At 43.0% G+C, this 12339-nt stretch overlaps 1 protein-coding gene across 4 annotated transcripts in view; it reads right to left on the minus strand.

Annotated features, from left to right (window-relative positions):
• The window catches only part of LOC111152960 (glucose-fructose oxidoreductase domain containing 2), a 45446-nt gene extending 33107 nt beyond the window's left edge, over positions 1-12339 (minus strand). For 3 of the 4 annotated variants that reach the window (XR_002640974.1, XM_022511718.1, XM_022511717.1), the window contains exon 1: positions 12136-12302. The gene's annotated coding sequence lies outside the window, so the exon portion shown is untranslated. Of the gene's footprint in view, positions 1-12135 lie in introns of all 4 variants that reach the window. The other variant, XM_022511720.1, reaches the window with a different exon arrangement.

Here is a 12339-nt window from a genome sequence, read left to right on the forward strand (position 1 = left end):
AATCCATGACCTTGAGATCAAGACTTGAGCTGACATCAAGAGTCAGATCCTTAACCGACTGAGCCACCCAGGTGCCCCAGATGTTTATGTTAATGGGCATCCCAAACTTAAAATGTCCAGAATTAAGCTTCTGGAATCCTCCCATCCCCCACCAAACTTGCTCTTCCCACAATGGCTTCATCTCAGAAACTGGTAAAACAAAATTTCCAACAGCGCAACTTAAAATCTTGGAGTAATCCTTGATTCTCATTTTTTCTCTCACTTTTGATCCATTAACAAATCTTGCTGGCTCTCTACCTTTAAAATATATCCTGAATCCAAGCACCTCCCACGACTCCTGGTTGCTACCACCTCAGTTTAAGTCACAGCCACCTCTCTTGCCTACACTATTGCAAAAGCTTAACTGGCCTCTCAGATTCTACCCTGTCCCTCTACCCCACACTGTAACCCAATCTATTCTCAACATAGCACGGAGAGTGACTCAATTAAAATGTAAGTCAGAGCAAGTCACTCCTCTGCCCAAGCTCTCCACAGGCTTCCCATCTCTCTTGGAATAAGAGCCAAAGTCCTTCCACTGACCTACAAGGTCCCACACAATCTGTCCTCATCCCCTTCTTCTTTTATCTTTCTTACCCTACGTTCTATTTTTCTTCCCCTCGCTCACTCTGCTCCAGCCACATGGTTCAGTACTGAATGCATCTCAGACATGCCAGGTATTCTCCAACCTCAGGGCCTTTGTAGTTCCAGTTCCCTTTTCTGTACAGATATCCAATTGGCTTACTCTGTCTCTCACTTTCTTTAGGCCTGTACTTAAATGTTACTGTATGAGAAACAAGTTATTTCCTGTTTGTCTCTCCCAACCACTCTTGCTAGAATGTACTTCTTTCAGACAGGGAATTTTTTGTCTGTTTTATTCATTGTTGTATCCCCAGTGCTTAGAACAAGGCCTGATATATAGTGGGTGCTCAATAAATATTGCTAAAAATTTTCAGATCTTGTTCCTGCATGGTTAGTTAATAAACCAAGATATATATACTGAACTCATCAAAACTGTATACAATTCAGTGGTGTCTTGTGATATGTTCACCAATATAATACAGATTACTTATGTCACTAATCTAAGTGGTTTGAAGTAAAATATGATTAAACGGTTCAGAAAAGAAAACAAGCATATGATAACAGAATAGCTTTGCCTGTCACTTGGGATTAGGAAAATGAGAAGCTACTCAGTCTTAAACTACAACTTGACCTGCTAAGAGGGCGCACCCACCTGAACTGTCCCTCCAACTAACATCCCTCCTCCACATAACATGACTCATGCTTACTAGTCAGCTCCATCCCCTTGCAGTCAAGTTTCCTCCAACAGAGACACATACTGTATGTAAAGGGCCTTGTGACCACAATGACCCAGCACTAAGAGATTATGCTCAAATACCAGTAGACAACTGTGAAGGGAAGGCAAGTGAGAGGAGACTCAAACAGGTGACAGTTCCTAAGGAACCACTCTGCCTGCAGTGAAGCCTGCCCACCCCCACAGCCAGTCCATCACTACACTTCACCAACTGGACTCAATGTCCCTGAAATTCACCCACTGCTCTGGTTCCTGAACACAAACCTAATGTTTCTCCTGGTCCTGACCATTTCCTTCCCTAGACTTTAAGTGCCCCTAGGATAAAGCCCAAATTCTTTGATGAGGTTCACAAAGCATCTCCCAGCATGAGTGGGCCCCTTCTCCAACTCTCTACCCGATCACTTTCCCCTTACACTGGATTTAACATGCTAGCAGCTACCATATCTAACTCCTTCAGTCTTGGTCTGAGATTTTGGTCCAAGCTGTCTGCTGTGCTTGAAACAATCTTTTCTAACTTACTCAGGCTAACTCTTTAAGGTCTCCCCTCAAACACCACTTCTTTAGAGGCCCATGCCTAGGCTGGGTTAAGCAATTCAGCTCACAGTTCACAGCAGCCTGGGCTTTCTTTGGTTTTCAAAGTGCCCATCACACTTCACTGGGATCACCTATGTAGTGTCTGTCATGATAGCACGATCTCGCCTATCTCCTATACAATGCTGTCACTAGCACAAAACACAGTGGCTGACACGAAGTAGGTGCTCAGTAATGACTGAAGAATGAACCTAGGAATGAGTAAGTTCGAGAATGAATGAATCAGGAAGTCAGGTTAAAGCCTATCTAGGTGGTGCACTGACAAGAAGGCAACAACTTTTCCTGCCTAATTCCTTATTTGTGTTTCTAATTTAAATATTTCTTTTTTTTTTTTTTTAAGATTTTATTTATTTATTTGAGAGAGAGACAGTGAGAGAGAGCATGAAAGGGGAGAAGGTCAGAAGGAGAAGTAAAGTCCCCGTGGAGGTGGGAGCCCAATGCGGGACTTGACCCCGGGACTCCAGAATCAGGACTTGAGCTGAAGGCAGTCGCCCAACCAACCAAACCACCCAGGTGCCCTAAAATAAATATTTCAAAAATTACTTAAAATATTTAAAAATCTTAAGAGTATAAGCTACTTTGCTCTTTTTTTTTCTTTGAAGTAACCTCTATGGCCAACATGGGGCTTGAACTCACGACCCCAAGATCAACAGTCACACGCTCAACCAACAGAGCAGGTCCAGGCACTCAATTACAAGCTACTTTGAAAGATGCCCCAGAACTGATACTGTGGACCATTACCCTAGGAGAAGGGCACTGTGACTGAAAACCCAGGTGCAAAGGGATCTCTAACACGAGACCATAATTCTTGGGCATGATAAAAGAGATAAAACCATGAAGGCCAATTTTAAGTTTAATTGTTGTTTCGCAAAACTCAGGGCTTGTTGCGGAAATAAGCAGGAATGTCTTCTATGTGGCCTTAAACATCAGTCAGGTATCAAGAATTAATTAGGATGATGCATCTAATTGTCCCCCAGCCTGCCTTTTGGCGCCCCGACATCTGGAACTGAGCCAGTGTGGCAGACAGGCTGTCAATGTCAGAAAAGAAGAGTCAGACCCAAAGAGTAAAGACAACCACACCCCCACCATCAGAGCCTGGGCAGAAGAGGAAAGGGGACAGCGGGGGTGGGGCAGTGTCCGCACTGGAGGGCACTAATGAAAGACCTAACGACCTGTCCAATGAGGCAAAAGTACCCAAAGTACAAAAGGGTTGTACTAAATTGGGTCATAAAGGAAAAATTTAACACCCACAGGAGTATCTAGACTGCCTTTAGGTCTAAAAGTTAGTTTCAGCTGATGATTACAGTAGGAAAAAGTACTTACTTACCCACTATATTAATTCTTTATTGCTTTTGAAAATCCGGCAATAACAATTTTTTTTCCCCTAAGACTGCTTTAACAATGAGTTCCACCTTGACATCCCTCTGAAAATTCCATCCTCAGCTGTACTCTCTACCAGAGCAATGTTAAATAATCCTTTGATTTCACTACAACCTTCATGCAAACATTCCTAACTTCCAATTTCCAGCCTCAACAACTTGTTCCAGCTGTAGCTCTACTAAATGTATCTGTATCTACTAGAAATCCTCAATGAGTGACCTACCAGCTACTCCCATCCTGAACTGTCTTTCCTCTCAAACATGAACCTCATTCTGTCACTCCCACCCCTTTTAATGGCACACTATTCAGTCACCAGAGTCCTCTTCTCATTTGCTCCCTAATATTTAGAAGTGCCACAATGAGTCAGGCATTGTGCCAGGAGGTGGGCACAGAGCAGTGATCCAGACAGGCGAGGTCCCTGGAGTTTAGTTTCCATTTCCTCCTACACCCACAGCTGAATACCAAGGACTGATTTGATACAGGAACACACTGAGTGGTCAGAGATCTTTCACTGTGGCAGGCACGTGAACAAAGATTCTGCCTTTACTTTTAAACCACTGAGGTAAAGCACATTTGGCCATGATGCATGTGAAACAGTCAACCCTAGAGGGAAGAGTATTACATACTTTCGTTTTGATCTAGGGCCCAAGAAAGAAGAGAGCGAGTTTTTAATGATGATAAATGTTTTTCAGCGTGCACACCTAATTTACCGAAGTTTTCAATCTTCTACTTGGATAAAAATACTCCTCTTCTGAGAAAACTGGTATTTCTGTGGCAGAAAGAGACAGTCTAGAGGGTCACCCATCTGCTTTCCTTCTAGATTTCAGGTATAGGACACCCCCCACCTTTTAAAAGATTTTACTTTTGAGTAATCTCCATACCCAACATGGGGCTCGAACTCACTGAGATCAGGAATCATATGCTTTACCAACTGAGCCAGCCAGGCACCCCTTGGACATAGGACATTCATAGGGCACCCTGGAGCACAACAACACAACAGCTCTGACTGACATTCTCTACTCTGTGTTCCATGGCCTCTGGTCACCAAAAAGATTAAGTATTAAGTAGTTACTGGTGACTGGAAATGCCCAATGCCCTTCACAAGCATCTCCTTCGCATATGCAGCAAACTACTTACCAGCTAGGCCATGACCACATTCAGCTGTGATTTCATTTAACGATCTTCTAGCTGCTCAATGTAGATCTAAAATAATCTCATCTCAGGTCTTTGCCACACTATCCTCTTTCTTCTTTTATTTTTGGGGGTGGGGGAGTGGTTAATGTATAATGAAGGAGGCTGGTTATAAAATAAAATGTATATGAGACATGCATTCCTGAAACAGCCATTCGTTTTATGTTTTAGGATTTTCTGATTATTGTTTAAATGATACACAATGTCTTGTCCTCTACTGAGACTCTAAGCTCTTTTGGGACCAGGACTGGGTTTTATACAGTGTTAAGGAGATAATAGGTCTCAAAAATTTCACACTTCGAGGTATTTTGGTAACATACCCAGAACACTTTGGAAATTACTTAGACATTTAAATGTTTTTTGAATAACAATCAGTATATCAGGGCTATAAAAGAAAGAGAAACAAAGGAAAAGAGAAACAAAGAACTTTTTTAAAAACCACCAAGACCAGAAGCAAGTCCCCGCCTGGAGGAATAAAAACGGCCATTTAAACAAAATGATTTGGGTGCCTGGGTGGCTCAGTTGGTTAAGCAACTGCCTTCAGCTCAGGTCATGATCCCAGAGTCCTGGGATTGAGTCCCGCATCGGGCTCCCTGCTCCTTGGAGAGTCTGCTTCTCCCTCTGACTTTCTCCCCTCTCATGCTCTCTCTCACTGTCTCTCTCTCAAATAAATAAATAAAAATCTTAAAAAAAAAAAAAATAAACACAATGATTTAATTTTGAAAATAACATCAGATAAGGAATACTATGTTCATTTTCTCCACTGCTCCAAAATAGAAGCCACTGGCACAGGAATATCAATGCAAAAGCCTGAAAAGTAACAGGAAATATGACTGATGTCTCTACCACTCCCCTTCTCCCTGACAATCAGAGGATGCCTGACAAGACAAACATTCTATCTCACATGCTCCCAGAGCCACTCCCAGAGAGGCCCCCCAGAGATAACCATTTCCTAACAGGAACCACCATAAGGCTGCAGAAAACATTAACCACATGGAACATTCTCTAATATGCTTTAGAACACTGTGCTATAAAAACATCCATCAAAACACACCAAAGTGGGACGCCTGGGTGGCTCAGTTGGTTGGACGACTGCCTTCGGCTCGGGTCATGATCCCGGAGTCCCGGGATCGAGTCCCGCATCGGACTCCCAGCTCCATGGGGAGTCTGCTTCTCCCTCTGACCTTCTCCTCACTCATGCTCTCTCTCACCGCCTCTCTCTCAAATAAATAAATAAAATCTTAAAAAAAAAAAGAAAAAAAAACCACACCAAAGATACGCTAAGGGTCAAGATTATCTGTCAACAAGCACAAAAAAAAAAAAAAAAAAAAAAAAAAAACCCAAAAAACAAACCCCCCTAAAAGCAAACAAACCAACCAACCAACCAACCAAGTCTTAGAGGTACTTGGCTGGCTCAGATGGAAGAACATGCAGCTTAATCTCAGGCTTTTAAGTTTGAGCCCCATGTTGGGTGTAGAGATTACTTAAAAATAAAAAATCTTAATAAAAAAAATAAGTCTTCAAAAGCCACATATGCTGTGTACAGTGTACCCTTCGATTACACACGTGTAAATTCATTATCTAGGTAACCACATTACTGACTGGTTCCGACACCTGGGATAGGAAAGAAACAACAGTGTTGTCTTGTGTCAGCCCTCTCCCTCAGCACTTTAATATAGTCACAGCGTGAGAAGGGGTGAGGGCCTGCGAAGAGAAATGGTTCCAAATCATCTTTTACACCAGCAAGAAACTCTTAGGAAGGTTTGTTTTTTAAAATATATACTCATTGGGGTGCCTGGGTGGCTCAGTTGTTAAGCGGCTGCCTTCAGCTCACGTCATGATTCCGGGGTCCTGGGATTGAGCCCTGCATTGGGCTCCCTGCTCAGTGGGAAGCCTGCTTCTCCCTCTCCCCCTGCTTGTGTTCCCTCTCTCGCTGTGTCTCTGTCAAATAAATAAATAAAATCTTTTAAAAAATTATGTATGTATATATATATATATATATATATATATATATATATATAATGAGTGTGTAGATATATACACTCATTATAGGGAAACTGGGTGGCTCAGTTTAGTGTCCTACTCTTCTTTTTGGCTCAGGTCATGATCTCAGGGTCCTGAGATCGAACCCTGCGTAGGGCTCCACGCTCAATGGGGAGTCTGCTTGAGACTCTCTTCTCCCTCTCCCTCTGCCCCCTCTTCCCCTGGTCCCTCTTTCCCCATCTCAAATAAATAAAAATAAATCATAAACACACACACACACACACACACACACACACACTCATTACAGAAAATTACTGTTTTTCTCATTTTTAAAAAGATTTATTTATTTATTCATTTGACAGAGACTGTGAGAGAGGGAACACAAATGGGGGAGTGGGAAAGGGAGGAGCAGGTCTCCCGCCAAGCAGGGAGCCCAATGCGGGGCTTGATCCTAGGACCCCGGGACCACAACCGGAGCCAAAGGCAGATGCCCAACGACTGAGCCACCCAGGCGCTCTCTCATGTTCTTTTTAAAAGTTTTTATATTTAGTATACTTGTGATCAAACTGTATTCATAACTTTGTATCCTGATTTTTCTCATGTACCTATTTTGACATAAGCATTTTTCATGTTAACCACAGTTTTTTTTTTTAATTTTATTTTTTAAAAACATATATTTTTATCTCCAGGGGTACAGGTCTGTGAATCGCCAGGTTTACACACTTCATAGCACTCACCATAGCACATACCCTCTCCAATGTCCATAACCCCACCCCCCCAACCCCCCTCCCCCCAACAACCCTCTGTTTTGTGAGATTAAGAGTCACTTATGGTTTGTCTGTTAACCAGTTTTTAAGGGTTATGTATTTCATGGACTACCTGAACCAGCTTTTCATTTCTCTAGTGTTAGACAACTATACTATATTCAATTTATTTTGTTATAAATTACACATGAAGATATTATAGTCCCGAAATTATATGATTTGCTTAACAGTATCATTCAGTTTCCTTTTTTAAGATATTTATTTTTAAGTAATCTCTACACCCAATGTGGGGGTCGAACTCACAACCCTGAGATCTAGAGTCACATGCTCTACCAAATGAGCCAGCCAGGCTCACCAGCATTCTAAGCAAAATGTAATTGTGAAAGTAAATAATAAAAGATTTTGAGGTTGTAAAGAGATATGGTAAATCTCAAAGCCAAGTAGAAGTGTTTCCGGTTCTATTTTGGGGTTATCTGCTCTCATGAGAAACTAAGAGTTGACAGTTTGTGAGCAGCACCGTTACCCTCTGCCAGAAAGGAGGACGGCATTTAGATACTCAGGTCCATTCGTCGCAGGTTTCATTCCTGATACTTCCTGGTAGACAGTGGATAGGATAGAAACCCTTATCAAATAACTGTGAGAGGTGGCAGGAGTGGGAGGGTGGTGGGGGGAGGAGAGCAATTTCTGTCTATCCTGGGTCCCAAAAAGTGTGGCATTGTGTCACTGGCTACTCTGAGAACTGCCAGTATCTAGGACAAAGGTAACTCTCCTACTTGCAACTCTTTCCTTCTAAGAGAAGGACCTAAAGAACAAGTGCTTAACAACAGAGTTTGCGTGTATTCAAGTAATGCAGGAATATTCACATTTTCCTTCTTAACGGTTAATCTCTATTGTCTGGGTGTTTATTCCCATCACGGTGAGATAGAAATATTTACTTCATTTCTCATTTCTTTTCTCTCAGTTTAAAGAGATAATACTTCAGTGAGCTCATTCCTGACCTAATGGCTAATTCACAGTAAGTGTTAGTGGAGGAAGTCTTACTGCTTTCATTTTTTTCTCAGTATCTCTTCCGATTCTGACTTTCAAGAGCCTAAGTCTATTTCAAGTATCTTTCAATCCCCACTTGTTAAAACACCTGGCATTTAAATTTTTCAAGTAATTTGGATAATTGGACTCTCTTGGAACCTAAAGCTGCTACCTTTTAAGAAAAATAATGTCCCCTTACAATACTGTATATGAATTCTCAAAACTAAAACTAATAAAATCTGAATTTTTTTCCTAGATGCTGTCCAGTTCCAACAATGAATTTATCCTGGAATTGGACCTCCTAAAATAAATATGTGTGAGTGACTTGTCAGACATCAGAAAGGCTCCTCTCCTACTTCTTAGTGGGCTCTGACTGATTCTTAAGTTTTCTGAACACCAACATTTGTGTTACAACTTATGTCAGCTGGCACTGCATCTCCAGCTCATTCTCCTCTTACCATGTAACTAGAAAATCAGTTCAGTGAAAGTAGATCCTGTTAGCATTACTGGTTTATCTGGTATGTTGGCCTGTTAAATACTGTTGATTACTTTATTACAGGTCAGATTTGATAACTGCCTTCAGCTGCCCTAGAAAATGGAGTGGATATTAAGTAATTATTGGTGAAAAGTTTCATTGCTATAGCGACAAAGAAACACTTCTAGAGTCTGTGAGTCCAGCTTTCTCTCTCTCTTTTTTTTTTTTAAGATTTTATTTATTTATTTGACAGACAGATCACAAGTAGGCAGAGAGGCAGGCAGACAGAGAGGAGAAAGCAGGCTCCCCTCGGAAAAGAGAGTCCAATGTGGGGCTCGATCCCAGGACACTGGGATCATGACCTGAACTGAAGGCAGAGGCTTTAACCCACTGAGCCACCCAGGCGCCCCCAGCTTTCTCTTTTGAAAGCAAATGTCTTTCTGATTATAGGAGCTCAAAAATTGCACACCCATCAATGGAGCACACTCTTCACATTCATGCAGTATCTCCTTCAACTGCTCATTCAAGAAAGTATTTTCACTTACATTCAAAGCAGCCTCCCAGGTCCAAAGACAGTAATTGCTCCCTTCCATCTTACCTTGATTTTGGCCTACTAGTCTATCTTCTATCTGGGCCAGCACTAAGGTAATGAGGGTTTCTATAAATAATTCAATGATCTTCATAAAGCTTTCTGACAGGATTTGATTAACAGTGCCAATTTCCCCCATAGATTACAAACCCTTCTGATAATACTCCATTATATCTCTTAAGGTATTTATACAAAATATTTCCGCAGATTAAAGAAAAACCAATAAAATACACAGCCACATCATAGATATGGTATGGCATTGATTTATGAACCTCAGACAAAATTCTGTTACTCAAATTAATCTGACCTATTATTATCACCGTACTTTTTAATTTTTTTAAAAAGATTTTTTATTTGGGTGCCTGGGTGGCTCAGGTCACGGTCTCAGGGTCCTTGGATTGAGGCCCACATCGGGATCTCTCTGTTCAGCAGGGAGCCTGCGACCCACCCCCCTGCCTGCTTCTCTGCCTACTCGTGATCTCTCTCGGTCAAATAACTAAATAAAATCTTAAAAAAAAAAAAAAGAAAAGAAAGTGAAGAACATCTCTTAAAAAAATAAATAAATAAATAAAGATTTCTTATTTATTTACTTAGAGAGAGAGAGCTGGAGCAGGATGAGGGGCAAAGGGAGCAGGGACTCTGAATCATGACCTGAGCTGACAGCAGATGCTTAACCAACTGGGCCACCCATGTGCCCCTAATATCACCATTCTTTAAAGGTATCTTATCATTCTGAGGGGGAAAGAAAACCTGCTGCAAAATCAAATATACATTGAAAATTAGTTGTTGTTGTTGTTTTTTAAATTTATTTATTTGTCAGAGAGAGAGAGCGAGCGAGCACAAGCAGGCAGAGTGGCAGGCAAAGGCAGAGGGAGAAGCAGGCTCCCTGCTGAGCAAGGGGCCAGAAATAGGACTCAATCCTAGAGCCCTGGGATCATGACCTGAGCAAAAGGCAGCTGCTTAACCTACTGAGCCACCCAGGCGTCCCTGAAAATTAGTTTTATCAGAAAGAAAGAGGGGCGCCTGGGTGGCTCAGTGGGTTAAGCCGCTGCCTTTGGCTCAGGTCATGATCTCAGAGTCCTGGGATTGAGCCCAGCATCAGGCTCTCTGTTCAGCAGGGAGCCTGCTTCCTCCTCTCTCTCTGCCTGCCTCTCTGCCTGCTTGTGATCTCTCTCTGTCAAATAAATAAATAAAATCTTTAAAAAAAAAAAAAAAGAAAGAAAGAAAGGAAGGAAGGAAGGAAGAAAGAAAGAAAGAAAGAAAGGGAGGGAGGAAGAAGGAAAGAGGAAGGAAGGAAATTAGTTTTATCAAGCTAGTAAGAAGTTGATTTTATTGATTAGAATCAGGGACCATCTTTTTAAAAATTATACACTTCTTTTTACCATATTACAAATCTTTGTCTTTTTTTTTTGGTGGGGGGGGGTTGTCATTCCTAATCCTGCTACTAGCGGATCCTACTAATACTACAGCAATTTTCCTAGCAAATAAAAATAACTGATCAGACCCAGATCGATCATTCCACAGGAAAAGTAGAGCAACCAGGTGGTAAGAGAAAACCTGACAACAAAATTTTTATCCGTAAAATGGGGAGCCCACCAACAGAACTGTCTTGCTGAAAATTTTCACCTCTTAGTCCAGTCTTTAAATTCCTAGTCCAAAACCAGTACTTCTCCACATTTTTCTGTAAAATGGATGGCCTTAATTGAAACTCTTTTGTTCCCTGGGTGTACATAGCTTTTCAGAAGAAGAGGAGTTTCCTTATGAAGAATCAATTTAGCTTCCCCAACACTTAAAGACAACCATCTTCTCCATATCTCAGTAACATGTCTTAAGTGTTCTTTCTAATTTAAACAGCTCTTCCCTTCAAGTGAAGGGTCATACACCTTCTGAGACTGTGCCCCAGAGTTTACAAAGGTCTTCCAGGCCGTGCCCCAACTCGGTTCTGGATACTCAAAAGGACACCCACTTTCTTCTATAAGATGGTTTATGTATATATATATCCTTTCTTGCTGTCTAGCCAACGCAGCTTTAAACTTTTCCATTCTTCTCCCATTCTTCAGATTCTGCTGCAGTTTGGGAGGTAAACTCTTCACACAATCATTCACAAGTCCTGATCTCCCCGCCCCCATTTCCTTCCTCCCCATTCATGTGATAACGTCTTGATGGGAACACCTTACCTCACCTTTTGTCTCCGCTAGTCCTTCGGCTTCCTTCCTGAGCTTCGAAGCTAGGCCAGGGCCATTGAGACGTGGCCTGTGGGCATTCGGTGACTGGCAGAGCCACCCGCACTTTCTGGAGTGTCCCTTCTCCTATCTATCACCTGAACCCTCTTTCCTTAAATAAAGATTTACCCTCTAAAAGTCCCATCTCCCTCTGAAAGACGATGGACCAGCGCCCTTTGTCTGAAGCTTCCACACCTCCCATCCTTGTCCACAAAGCGTCAGTCCACACAGGTAGGGTCTGCTCGGGGCAGGACAGGGGAGCCTAGGTTTCCGCGTCCCGTAAAGGGATGAGTTATGGCCGAGGTCCTTCCAGGAGCCAAAATTCTACAATTACACGACCAAATCTATAGGTCCTATTTCTGAGGCTGGGAGGACGAACTCCGGGGCGACCCCCCAACTCGGCGACCGCGCTGGCATTTAGAACGGACCCCTCCAGCCCAGGCTCTGAGCAGCCCCGCCTCCGACCTCGGGCGCCGGGCCCCGGAGGAGGCCCGGTCACGCCCGCTGGCTGCCGCGCCATGCCCTCCTTCATCCTCACCCGCCGCCGCGGGCCCGCCTCTCACCTGGCATGCTGGCATCGCCCGTCCCGCGCTGCACTGGAGACCATGGGTCTAGACCGGTCTCGGCCACCACCCGCCCTCCAAGAGGGAGGCTGGCGGGGACGCGCGGGCCCCGTAGTCCAACGCACAGGCACCGGGTACGCGCCGCCTGGTTTCTAAGGAACCGGGAGCTCTGGAAAGGGAGGGGCGGGACGGCTGAAGGTCTGC

The sequence above is a fragment of the Enhydra lutris genome, unplaced genomic scaffold, assembly GCF_002288905.1.
Source record: "Enhydra lutris kenyoni isolate GAN:26980312 unplaced genomic scaffold, ASM228890v2 scaffoldscaffold30, whole genome shotgun sequence".
Lineage (NCBI taxonomy): Eukaryota > Metazoa > Chordata > Mammalia > Carnivora > Mustelidae > Enhydra > Enhydra lutris.